Source organism: Garra rufa, chromosome 17, assembly GCF_049309525.1.
Source record: "Garra rufa chromosome 17, GarRuf1.0, whole genome shotgun sequence".
In the NCBI taxonomy this organism is placed as follows: Eukaryota; Metazoa; Chordata; class Actinopteri; order Cypriniformes; family Cyprinidae; genus Garra; species Garra rufa.
Genome location: NC_133377.1, coordinates 28,541,624 through 28,555,846, shown reverse-complemented (window position 1 = coordinate 28,555,846; position 14,223 = coordinate 28,541,624). Strand labels below are relative to the sequence as shown.

At 33.8% G+C, this 14,223-nt stretch overlaps 1 long non-coding RNA gene across 1 annotated transcript; it reads left to right on the top strand.

Annotated features, from left to right (window-relative positions):
- The first annotated feature begins 7,441 nt into the window (after window positions 1-7,441).
- Window positions 7,442-10,677, top strand: LOC141290123 (uncharacterized). Its single transcript, XR_012340047.1, has 2 exons — window positions 7,442-7,655; window positions 9,760-10,677. It is a non-coding gene; the product is annotated as an uncharacterized lncRNA (long non-coding RNA).
- The last annotated feature ends 3,546 nt before the right edge of the window (window positions 10,678-14,223 follow it).

The window sequence follows — 14,223 nt, the reverse complement described above, 5'->3', positions numbered from 1 at the left end:
TTTTGTTTTTTGCATTGCCCATGGCATCTCTGCTGTTTACATCTTTTCAGGTAATGTCATCTTTTTTCTATTTGAAATTATTAAAAAGTGCATGTAAGGAAATCGATGTAAGATGCAAATGTATGTCAAACAGTGCTGTTTACAATTAAATGAGTAGAAGTTTTAAATTATGTTTTCTTGATGTGGCTTTTCAGAAACTTCATCTGATAACAGTTAGGAAACATAAAATTAGACAGCATTATATTATTGTAGCCTACATTAAGTATTTTTAAGCACTGCAGTGAAACAAAAAAGGCTTTCATGTGTGTCATATTCAAAGTGTATGATTTGAATATTTGATATTCGAGATAGCATAAAGGGGAGGGGGAGAATGATGTCACATACGGGTGTGTCTGTGCCTAACTGTACATTACACTGTAACTGTACCATGTTGTAATATGGTTCTGACTGTAAGCAAAAGATTTATCTATAAAATTTATAGTTAAAAAATTTTACAGTAAAAAATGCGGTGGCAACATTTTGTGTTTTACGGTTTTAACTTAAATTTACATTTAAATATCACAATTTCCGTACTGTAATTTTTTAAAAACTGATATAATGTTAATAAACCAATGTATTGAAGTACTGAAATCTGTTTTGTACCTTTGTAATACACTGATAGTCACATGATGAACCAAAGCCACTTTTAAATACTAACATATAGAAGGTGCACAGTGTCATTCACACAAACGCTAAACACCATCATGGTAACACACATGAAACTGAAATAATGCAATAAACATTACATGTAACATACAACCCTAATGTACAAAACTGATAAGAAAAAACAAAGAAGAAACTTAGTTATTTCAACAACAAAAAACAAACACAAATCAAATACTTTCTTTTTTATTTATACTACCGCAAAAGTAGATGCAATGTCCAACAGTTTTTCAACATATACAGTAGGGGAACTTACCGTTAACGATTTAACAGGTTTTTACTATAGCATTTTTACAGTCTTTTACCATTAAATTCATGGCCATTTTTTACAGTCAGCAACAGCAGAATCAACAACAACAGCAGAAACAACTACATCCACACCAGCAGAAACAACCACAACCACACCAGCAGCAACAACAACAGCAGCAGAAACAACCACAACCACACCAGCAGCAACAACAACAGCAGCAGAAACAACCACAACCACAGCAGCAGCAACAACAGCAGCAGAAACAACCACAACAGCAGCAACAACAACAGCAGCCGAAACAACCACAGCAGCAGCAGCAGAAACAACCACAACCACAGCAGCAGCAACAACAGCAGCCGAAACAACCACAGCAGCAGCAACAGCAGCAGCAGCAGCAGAAACAACCACAACCACAGCAGCAGCAACAACAACAGCAGCCGAAACAACCACAATCACAGCAGCAGCAGCAGCAACAACAGCAGCAGCAACAACCACAGCAGCAGCAACAACAACAGCAGCCGAAACAACCACAACCACAGCAGCAGCAACAGCAGCAGCAGAAACAACAGCAGCAGCAACAACAACCACAGCAGCAGCAACAACAACAGCAGCCGAAACAACCACAACCACAGCAGCAGCAACAGCAGCAGCAGCAACAACAGCAGCAGCAACAACAACCACAGCAGCAGCAACAACAACAGCAGCCGAAACAACCACAACCACAGCAGCAGCAACAGCAGCAGCAGCAGCAGCAACAACAACAGCAGCCGAATCAACCACAACCACAGCAGCAGCAACAGCAGCAGCAGCAGCAGCAGAAACAACAACAACAACAACAACAACAACAACAACAGCAGCAGCAGCAGCAACAACAACAGCAGCAGAAACAACCACAACCACACCAGCAGCAACAACAACAGCAGCAGAAACAACCACAACCACACCAGCAGCAACAACAACAACAGCAGCAGCAGAAACAACAACCACCACCACCACACGAGCAACAACAACCACCACCACCACCACACCACCAACAACAACAACATCCGCAACAGAAACAACAATGAAAAACAAAACTACAAATCGAGTTCCCAACCTCAGTGCTTCATTCGGTCTATTGTTCCTGTCAGCGTCTATGTACCTGTGGTGGCAATGAACAATTGGCAGCTACTGGTGATCTGGAAAATGACGAGGAACCATCTGATATCAGAGCCATGACATTCAGGAAAATAATTTAGCTTGCTAATTTCAACTGCTGTATATGCTTCTTTTCTTTTTAATTATGTTTTCATGTAAACAGAATGAATAAAGAATCCTTGACATTCTGATTATTATTTTTTTTAATTTAAGAAAAAAATCATAAAGTAACTTATTTTAAATCTTCAATGTGTAAACTATTTTCACTTGTACATATTCTTTTACTCTAAATGATGTTTGTTTCATTGGTTTTATTGGTTCATTGGTTTCATTCTTAAATGTTCTGCTGACTGGAGTTGAAAACTATTGACTGGAGTAGCCTAACATGAATCTATTTGCCTCACAAATTGTTCAAACTGCAAGCTTCCGCAATCAGACATTTTTAATGAAGATGTTTTGTCTACATATAGTTCAACTTCCTTGTGGTGAAGGTCAGCACTGTCACTGTACAGTACAGATTGCAAAGGTGAAAATACACAACATGCTTTAAAGGAAGAAACAGGATTCTGTTAATGACAAAGCAATTATTTTTGTGTGCTGCAACTATGGGCAGATTTACAGCAGAATTGTAATGTTTAATAATGTTATGGGATTTACTAATAAATGAGTGTCTTTTATTTGTGTTCACTGTGTTTGTTTTAATTGATGAATCAGAAAGTCCGTTTTCAGTAAGTTGAGAATGCAAATTTTGACATTTTTATTGGGAAATGTCCTGCAAAGACTAAAAAAAAACACAGAATTAAATTACATAATATAACATAACATATAGATCGACAGTTACCCTAAAATGAACTGATTTGCAGCAGAATTATGTTTTCTAAAAAGCATTTAAGAAATCAGTTTTCAAGAAGATGAGAATGCAAATGTTAAAGTTCTTGAGAAATGTCATACAAAGACTAAAATATAAATACTAAAAATATAATATAATATAATTTACAGATGGACTCTTACCCTACAATAGACAAATTAAAGCAGTGCCATAATGTTTTATTAAAAAAAATGTAAGGAACTTGTTAATAAATTGAGTGTATTTGTACTTGTGTACATTGTATTTGTTTTACAAAATAAATAAGTAGATCCCTTTCCTTTATATAAACTGAAGTCTCAGCATAACCTATCATTCATAAATTGAAATGTTAAATAGTAAACATATTAATAACATGTTAAAAGACTGGGTTACACCCAGGGCCTAAAATTAAGTCGTCTTGAGTGGCAAGACGGCGGCGTGCGGAAACCCAAGCAGTGTAAGTGAGTTGTTCAAAACCTTTCTTTTTAGTAAACTCTGTGTACACAAACAATGTTCTCAATGCTCGAGTTCATGTGTAGAGACCCAGGCGATACTTCGAGTTTCATGGTGTGTCGAGCCTTCTTAGTGTAGTAAAAATAGTATAGATTTTGATGCGCTAAAATTTATGCCCCTAGTACTCCCATTCACCGGCCATTGACCACAAAACGAAATCACGGTCAATCTCAAAAACGGCTCGTTTGTCGTAATTATGCTTTTAGATATATGTTTGTCTCGTTTACAGTAAAAAAAAAAAAAAAACAGCCCAGCTTGCATTTTGGCAATAGTTATCCTTTAAAGGGGCCATGTGTTAAAATGAGCAAAAATTTTGCAGAGCTGATTTTGACAAGGTAAAAGGGTGTTCTTTTACACTACTATTGAGAATTTTTAAACAAAGTATATTAGAGACTTTTCATTAAGACCCTAAAGAATCATATGAACTTGTGGAAAATTTGCATCCGATGGCCCCTTTAAGAAAGGCAATTTGCAAAGATGCATAAAAACCCTTATACTCAATTCTGCTGTGGGTGAACCTGCACCTCAATCACTCAATCTGAGACATTCTTGTCTTCCCCTGCACTTGAGTTGACACAATACGCCTTATTCAGCCCGCTGCCATTTTGAATCGAAAACGAGGCTGTGAGGGATAGCAGTCCAGCAGCGCCCACTGTGGCGCATTGTTGCGTACCGGGATGTAGATCGTATAGCCGTAAAATAATAGGTCATTTCACATTTTTCCACAGGACAAAGCGCTCCAGAAAACGTGGACTGATCGACAGGACATATAACCTAACTTTCAGGTAACAATATTGCATTTATTTAAGAAAATGACTGTGGAAACTAGCCGGTTGGCTAATTGCTAATTTATAATGCGAGCATGTTTATCTTCCTTTAAACGTTTACGCAGAGCTAACATGTGATGTATTACTACAACAACTAAACTAAATAGATTACAAAGAACACAAGAGTGCTCAACATTTTACTCAGGATTGTTTTTCAAAAACACTGACTGGAATTAGGACGCTTAAGGAGGGTTCAGCTCCGTCTGTGTTTACCTGGACTCAAAGACCTCACGAAAAGAAAACCTTGCGATTGTAAATGAAAAAGATATTCTTTTTAAATGATGTTTTAAAGATCAACATGTTTAATAGTTTGTGTTAAGAGCCTGCAGTTAGATCGTAAGCCTCTTTCAGACAACATGTTAAGTCATACAAAAAACAGTGGGTTGAAAGTTTATTTTTATGCAAAGAGATCAAAAGATAACAATTATTTATTAGTTTGCCATGTAGTGTTTGATGTCAACCCCTTTTAAAATCGCTAAATGATATTCAGAACATTATTTTTTTGTTTCTGTCTTGCTTTAGACAAGGAAAATGTCATGTTTATCGTAATTTCATAATAAAGGTCGGGAAGACGCTTATGACCTAGCTGCAGGCTCTTAACACAAACCATTAAGCATTTTAATCTATATAACATCATTTGAAAAACTCTATGTAAGCGTTTAAAGGAAGATAAACATGCTCCCATTAGAAATTAGCAGTCTTTCCACAGTCATTTTCTCAAAAAAAAAATGCAATATTGTTACCTGAAAGTTAGGTTATTTGTCCTGTCGATCAATCCACGTCTTCTGGAGCTCTTTGTCCTGTGGAAAAATGTGAAATGACCTATTATTTTACGGATATACGATCTACATCCCGGTACGCAACAACGCGCCACAGTGGGCGCTGCTGGACTGCTATCCCTCACAGCCTCGTTTTCGATTCAAAATGGCAGCGGGCTGAATAAAGCGTATGGCGATCGGAGTCGGACTGTTTCAGCTCGGTGAGGGCGGGTCTAAGGTAAGGTGCTCATCTCAATCAACTATCGTGGGAGCAGCCTCTGTTGGTGTGTTGTCACACCGACAAGAAGCTGAGAATGACCTGATTTTATAAAGGGGATATTATTTTTAAAGATTAAAAAAAGATACCACTGGGTGGATTTTTATCATTGTAGCGTGGTTGTGTACACAAACTACCAACACACATGAATGTTCAAACAACATGTAAAAGTGAGTTTTGCATCCGATGACCCCTTTAAAATATACCATGTTTGTGTTGTTCTATGTTTATAGTTTGTTCAGGGTAAAAATATGACAAATTAAATATGCGATTTAGAGTGATTAATTACAGAAAAATGTGTGATTAATTATTTTTTAATTGATTGACAGACAGCACTAATGTTAACCTTTTATAGATTTTTAGATTTCAATTTCTAACTTTATAGGTCCCTCTAGAAAGAGATCGGGATGGCCCCCACCCCCTTGGCACCCTTCAAATTTTTAGTTTAATAATCCCTCAAATGAAGCTAACTGAATGGCCTTGCTCTAATCTGTTAACATGGGTGCAAAAAAAAAAAAAAATATGCACCACATACACACTACAAACAGAGTATGCGTGAAACTGGCATAACACAATGACCTGCTAGTGACAATGACCTAGTTTTAGGCCCTTATTTCAATGGTCTATTTTAGACATTTTACTAACTGTAAGTAACTTTGCAACTACATAAACTAACTCCGATGTGACAGTTGTCACATCTCATTGTTTCACAACAGTTTGAGGCTGTCTACGCTGAACACGACAAAGCGACCGTTGCAAATCTGTTGATCTTTGTGTCAGTGCATCATAAATAGAACACGGCATCAGTTCACTGTCGGGGATTTTACTCGTGTCGCGTCACGTGTTGGGGGACCATTCAAATAAAGTGTTAGTGTAAAGTGTGTGTGTATGTGAGAACCTGGTAGCCTATTCCTTACATTATGAGGACCAAATGTCCCCACCACAAGTATAGTAATATCAGTAAATTTTGACCTTGAGAGGACACATGAGGAAACAAGCTTATAAGTCTTATAGAATTAAGTGGTTTGAAAATCAAAAATAGCATAGTTTTGTGTGAGGGGTCTGTTTAGGTGGTTGAAGTATGTAAAGGGTGTTTTTTGGCATTTGGAGGAAATAGAAAATACAGTTTGTACAGTATAAAGTCCATTACGTCTATGGAATGTCCCCATAAAAAATCATGTATGTCTGTGTGTGTGTGTTAACATGGTATTCAGACTTCAGAATTATTTATTAATTTCCCCTTAACATTAAGTCCAAATACTATGTTAAACAATTACTGACCAAAACCTAAAATGGTGTTTTATTCTGTTTTGAAAAAAAACAAAAACAAAAAAAAACTGAAAATTATAAAGCAAACAAAAACATTTTTGCACACTGAGTTCAACAGTCCTTCAAACTCAGGTATGAAGTTTCCATACACATTATTCATAAATAAACAATTTTTAAATTAATGTGAACTACATTGTCAATAGAGGAAACAAACAGCTTTGATGAGAAATAAAAAATCAGGAAGACAAAAACAGAAGCTGCTCTAAACCCAACGAACAGCACGTAACGCTAATATAAGTTAACAGAAGTCAGTCGAATATTCCACTTGAGTTGCTAGTTTAAATGATGCCTTGATACTTTATCTGTATCTTTATTGCAGCATTACAGGAACCATTTTTATATTTATGTGTCTTTCCTCATGGTTACAAGATCAAGAGGAATAAGGAAGCAAAAGGATATTTCCAAGAAATATTACTAGACCCTTAAAGTTCAGCAGTTGTATAACTGGCAAACACTGGAGGGCAAAAATTCAACATCAAAAATAGGCTAAATAACATGGAAATTGGGGAAATGCAATGGCGTAACAGACATTCAAGTTTCAGTGATCTTCTAACATAGTGAATCTAAATAAAAAGATGACATATGTTACCATGCAATGTGAGAAGCAAAGAAGACAATCGTTTGGTTTTGGTTTACAGGAAAAAAGGTTAACCAGTAAAAAAATCTATAAAATAGTAACATCATAAAGTCAATAGACACTGGACACACACCCCAGAACAAATACCACCTTGATCCTGGGCCGGGGAGTGGCTGCTCAGCCTGAGAGTTTTCACTAATCCACACCTGTGTCCGACCCTGAGAACATGACATAATTACAGCTCATAAACCAGCATATATAAGAGCGGAGGAAGGACACGGGCCACATTGTGAGCACCTGTTGGATTGGTCGCAGTTTGACATCGGATTTGAAGCGAATCTTATTCTCGGTCGCATCTTTTACCATTTTCTCTTCATCATGAAGTGGCTGATTACAGGATTTTGCATGCTGGCTATGCTCTCTATCTCACAGGCTTGGGTAAATACATACACATCCATCAATTCCTTGTATTTCATTTTCACACTCCATAATGCTGACATCTTACAATATTAACATGTGTTACTGAAATATGTGTGTCCAATATGTGTGATAGATAAGATGAGGTCAGATTTCTGAAAAGCTCTTTTCAAAGCTATACGAGAAAACGTTTTTAGTAAATATAATATAATATATAAGCAAAAAAGGATTTAATAAGACCTGTCATTAGAGAATCTATCTTGATTCTTTTAATAATATAATCTAATCTAATATAATTTTGTGTCGTTTCCAGTAAAAAAAAAAAAAATCTAAACCTCTTACAAAAAGAAATAAAAAACAACAAGCAAAATAGAGAATCTATTTTAAATTAATATAATATAGTATAATATAATATAATTAATATAATCTCACTTATATTTAAAAAAATATATTTTGTCTGGTTTCCAGTCCAAAAAAAAAAAATCTTGAATGAATGAATGAATGAATGAATGAATGAATGAATGAATGATGCATTTATATAGCGCTTTCATTGTGTATTGCCGTACACCCAAAGCGCTTTACAATCATATAGGGGATCTCTCCTCAACCATCACCAGTGTGCAGCATCCATCTTGTTTGAGAATCTATCTTGAATTATTAAAAAATGTAATATAATATACAGAAAATTTTGTGTTTTGTCTGGTCTACAAAATGAAAGAAAGAAAAAATGACAAGCAAAAAATCTGTTAATAGAAAATCTATCTTGAATTATTTTTAAATATAATATAATATGATGCAATATAATGTTAAAACTAAAATTAACACTAAAATTACATATAATACATTTTTATAATTTAATATAATTTTGTGTGGTTTCCAGTAAAATAGTCTAAACTCTTTAGTCTTTTACAAAAAAAAAAAAAAAAAAAAAAAAAAAAATTTACAAGCAAAAAGGATTTAAAAATACCTGTTATTAGAGAATCTTTCTTGAATTATTTTAAAATATAATATAATATAATGTTGTGCAAAAACTAAAATATAACATTAAAATTACATATAAATCATTTTTATAATGTAATATAATTTTGTGTGGTTTCCAGTAAAAATTCTAAACTTTTTAGTCTCTTACAAAAAACAAAAAACAAAAAAAAAAACACATTATAGTATAATATAATATACAGATCATTTAGTGTTTTGTATGGTCTAAACCTCTTACAGAAAGAAAGAAAGAAAGAAAAAACGACAAGCAAAAAACCTGTTAATAGAGAATCTATTGTGCATTATTTTATAATTCTAATATAATACATGTTCTGCAAAAACTAAAAATGAACACTAAATCACATATAATACATTTTTATAATATAACATAATATAACAATATAATTTTTTGTGGTTTGCAGTAAAAAATATCTTCAATAAGCCCTGTTATTAGAGAATCTATCTTGAATTATTTTATAATATAATATAATATAATATAATATAATATAATATAATATAATATACAGAAATTGTTGCATTTTGTTTGGTTTCCAGTCAACAAAAATTCTAAAACTCCTACAAAAAAAAAAAAAAAGAAAAATGACCTGTTATTACAGAATCTATTTTGAATTATTTGTATTCCTTGTTTTAACCAAAAATCTAACAAAACATACTGAGGTTTATATTTAAAACCAGATGTGAAAAAAAAAATAAAAAGTATAATATCGAGAAAAAAAATCAGCAGTTTCACATCAGTACACATCTTACAAAAAGAAATAAAATTGCTAAATTGTTTAAATAAGAATGGCTATCAAAAAATCTAGAATTATTTTCAGTTTTAGTTTGAAGCAAAAAACTAGCAAAACAGTGAGATTTATGCTTGAAACAATAAAGTTGATAAAGTAAGAAAAGATTCTGTTCTGCTTCTCAAGTAAATGTTTCATGTTTTGTATATTCATTCAGATGTTTTTACTGGGTGACAAGAAACAATAATAAGGAAATGATTGCTTACAACAGTGAGAACAGTAATAGGGAAGGGGAAGTTTCACACCAATTAAATCTGAGGAACAAACACTGTATTGTGTTTTATTTTTAACATCTGAAATTGGCGTTGATAATAACAAGCTTTTAAATTGTTCCCTAAAAGAATTCAACGACTGTGACACCCAACGTGACAACAACTGCGACTACAGCTCCAACTTCTCTGTCAACAACTACAGCTGCAACTACAACTACAACTGCAACTACATCTACATCTACAGCTGCAACTACAACTACAGCTGCATCTACAACTGCAACTACATCTACAACTATAGCTCCATCCACTAAAACTACTACACTCATAACGAGCAAAAACACTCAATCCACTGTGACATCTCAACCAAATCAGCCCACCACAATGTCTCCATCTTCAGCATCCACCATGAATCAAACTACTGAATTTCCCAGCAACATGACAGATATCACCTCGATGCCAGAGGTTGGCAACATGACGACAGTAAGACAGACTACATCGTCCAGCGATTCACCAACAGTTACCATCATCAGCTTCACTCTATCCGTCCTGCTCTACATGATGTTATAATAAGCATTACCTGATTCAGTCCTGGACTAACGCTGTTTTGCAAAGAACTGTAGTATAATATTATAAAAGTAATATATAAAGGTTAAGAATAGACTATGTGTATACTTTATATATAAATGACTGATGAGTATATAAATGACTATTACATTTAAAGTAGCATAAACCACAACTAAATAACAGATAGTTTTTTGACTAAATGCTTATGATTGCACAAACCTAACGGCTCATGCTTAAATGCTCGAAATTAGAAACTCGCTTTGTTGAGAAATATAAACTCTATGTCTCTGTGTATGAATCTATTTTTTATTACATTATTTCAATGAATGTAATAAAACAAGAGTCCATATAGAATAAAATAGTTATAATGTACATAAAAAGCACTTGATGCATCACACATGAGGATTTCCTTAAAAAAGCACTTAAGATTTAAAATGAAAATGTATTGTTTAAAATAATGTCTCAAATAAAGAAAAAAAATAATGTATGTGTGTCTTTCATAGCTAAGACTAGTACAGTTTTTCATTGTAATGTGAAAGCAATGTATTTACTGTTTAGCAAGTGAGTTAAGCAAAATTAATAATTTTCTTTGGCTCAGTTTATGATCTCATGACGTCCTGGGAAATATTTATTTAAGCCTTTGGCTAAGTATCAAACAAATAACTTAAGCTACAATCTACAAGATCAGAATGTCAAATAACCCAGCTGATTAAATGTTTGTGCGTCAATAGTTTTAGTAGATGTGTGTGTCTTTTTCTGGTCACAAAAATATGAGACAGACAGACAGTTATTGTTCCCCCACTTCTTCTCTAACTGTCTTTTGGGGGCCTTTTTGACACCAGTTGGTCTTTTCACAGGCCTTTTATGGCCCTTTCCATCCTTTAAAAACTATTTTGATGATTCCTGAAATGCATCACAAATGAGGACTGAAATAAAGAAAAAAAATGCTGATTATATGTGTGTTTTATAGTTAAGACTAGTGTGGGGGTCTTTTTGACCAGAGATTTAAGGTTATTTCTATGAAAGCCCATTTCCACCTCATAAAAAAAAAAAATCATGCTTTGGTTTGAAACTTTCATAGGTTTCCACAGGAACTGGGGAATGCAGAAGTAAAGCGTTTCATAGAGCAGCCAATATATTATAAATGACAATATTAAATGACAGTTTTCCATTTTAAACATTACTGTAGTCCAAATTCAAAATATCTCTTTCAAGTGTGGAAATAGGAAAAAAGTATTGTAATTTCCCCTACTGTAGTATAAAACAAAAATAATATATCTATCAATGAAATATTCATTTTCATTTATTTTACAGTGCAATTATTTTACAATGTATGGCTGTTACTGTTACAGGAATAGAAATAATATAAAATTGTTGTTATTATTATGATTAAATATTCTAATTTGTTTGGCTTCCTAAAACACCAGTGTAAATGTAATTTAGACTGAGACAGTATACCACATATTTGTTAACACATTACCAGAGGAAGAAGAAGTTAGATAATATGGGAAACACCTTAATAGCGACTACAACCAGATGCTAGTTGTCATAATAAGTTTCTAGTCTTTCTGCAATCTTTCTCTCCCCAAAGGAGGTTGAATAAGTTTCAGTAAAGACTGCCCATTCAAGGAATACAAAAAGAGTTTTATTGGATGCAATTGTTTGCGCTGTTTTTTAAACATTATTTTACGCCATTCAAACTGGCAGTTATTAAGCCTCTTATTAAGAAACCACAGCTAGACCCTAGTGAACTGGCAAATTACAGACCCATTTCTAATCTTCCATTTATGTCTAAAATTTTAGAAAAAGTTGTGTCTGCTCAATTGTGCTCCTTCTTGCAAAAAATGACCTCTTTGAAGAATTTCAGCCAGGTTTCAGGCCCCACCGTAGCACAGAAACTGCACAAAATCATAAATGACTTGCTTCTTGCGTCAGATGAAGGCTGCGCCTCATTGCTAGTTTTACTTGATCTTAGTGCTGTGTTCGACACTATAGATCATGACGTACTTCTACATTACAAAGCTATATAGGTATTCAAGGGCAGGCTTTAAGATGGTTCAGATCATACCTGTCCGATCGCTACCACTTTGTTTATTTAAACGGGGGGTTATCACAATTATTGCCAGTAAAGTATAGAGTGCCACAAGGATTTGTCCTAGGTCCTCTGCTATTTTCAATTTACATGTTACCCCTTGGTAATATTATTAGGAAATATGGGATTAGTTTCCATTGTTATACTGATGATACTCAACTATTTATTTCAACAGGACCAGAAACTTGAAACTTCTAACTTATCAAAGCTAACAGAGTGTGTTAAAAATGTAAAAGACTGGGTGACCAATCATTTTCTACTATTAAACTCAGATAAGACCGAGATATTAGTTATTGGACCAAAAAACAGTACATAGAATCTCTTAAATTGCAATTTGCAATTAGTTGGATGTACTGTTATTTCCTCTACAGTCAAAAATCTGGGTGTTATATTAGACAGCAACCTGTCTTTTGAAAATCATATTTCTAATGTTACAAAAATAGCATTCTTCCATCTTAGAAACATTGCCAAGCCCGTGGTAACTTGGAATTACACAAGATTCTATTTGGATTCAGAATACCCAAGAAAAGATGATGCCAACCCTCAGAGGACCTAAGATGATGCCAGCCCTGAAACAACATACAGCACTACAAAATTTTCCAACAAGTTTGATTGTAATACATAATCATTATACTAATATTAATAGTGTTCATCGACTGTTTGATTACACTATTACTGATTTTAACATCTATATCATATGTACATCAACTTGACACACAGTAGTCACCACTAGTAAGCTACTAAATATATTGTAGTAACCTAAATTTCCTGTACAGCTGCTTTGCAATGATTTGTATCGTGAAAAGCGCTATACAAATAAACTTGATTTGAATTGAATTTTAAACTGAATTGGGTTAAATTCTGTTTGCTTGCCTTTTGTAACTTATGCTGTTCACTTATGTTGTATGCTAATGTGAACATCACAAAATAACACTAGGATGTGAGTAATAAACCTTTTTAAACTTTTAAAAATCAAGTGTTTGATAATGTCTAAATATACATGCAAATGCAAAACCTAAAAAATTAAGTAAGCAGTGATGAATGACAAAACTCTTTAAAGCACAGAGTAGAGCTAAATACATATAGGTAGTGCTGGACGATGAATTGAAAAGTACTCAAAATTCAGAACCTCTAAAGAATGTAATTTTCCCATGTGTTTTTTTTTTTTTTTTTTTTTTTAAATCTTGTTAATACTTTTCTTAAAAAACATACTACTACATGTGTGGTTAATGCTAAAAATTGGGTTTGCATCTTTTGTAGCATCTCGCATGTGAGTGGCACGTTTAACACGCAGCGCCACTCATCAATGTCAGCTACAAAACAATTGACCAATCAAAAGACCCTGGAGGCAGGGCAATCGTTGCAAGCTTTTGTTAACAGTAGCAGTCTGGCGTGGCAACTTTAGAATTTGACGGCAACATGTTGGAGTAGCCATTCTGCTCTGCATTTTGTTTTTAAACTATTTTTGTGTGCTGCGTCTCACGGGAGGTAAAAGTTTATTAATTGTAATCGAGGTAAAATGTTTAACTAATCGAGATTTGATTTTAGGTCTTATCATCCAGCCTTACATGAAGGCTATATGTATTAATCAGCTATACAGTCATCTAGTAGTTTAACCATGGCAATACACATGAATATTATTTTTCTTTCCACTGAACATTTTTGCTATTTCAACCCTAAACACTATACTAATTGTTATATAAATACGCATATTAGAAAATGGTGTATTTCATCCATGAATCATATTTATTGCACATATTATTAAGTACCAAAAAATCTCTTCAAAATATGAACTAACTAGAACTGAACTGATGTCTATCCTACTTAAACCCAAGTTGTTTGGAAGTATTGAGAGCTTCATGAACCACTTAACCGAGATCAAAGCATGTTGCAACAAATTATTGTAGAAAATGATTGGTCATCCAGTCTTTTACATT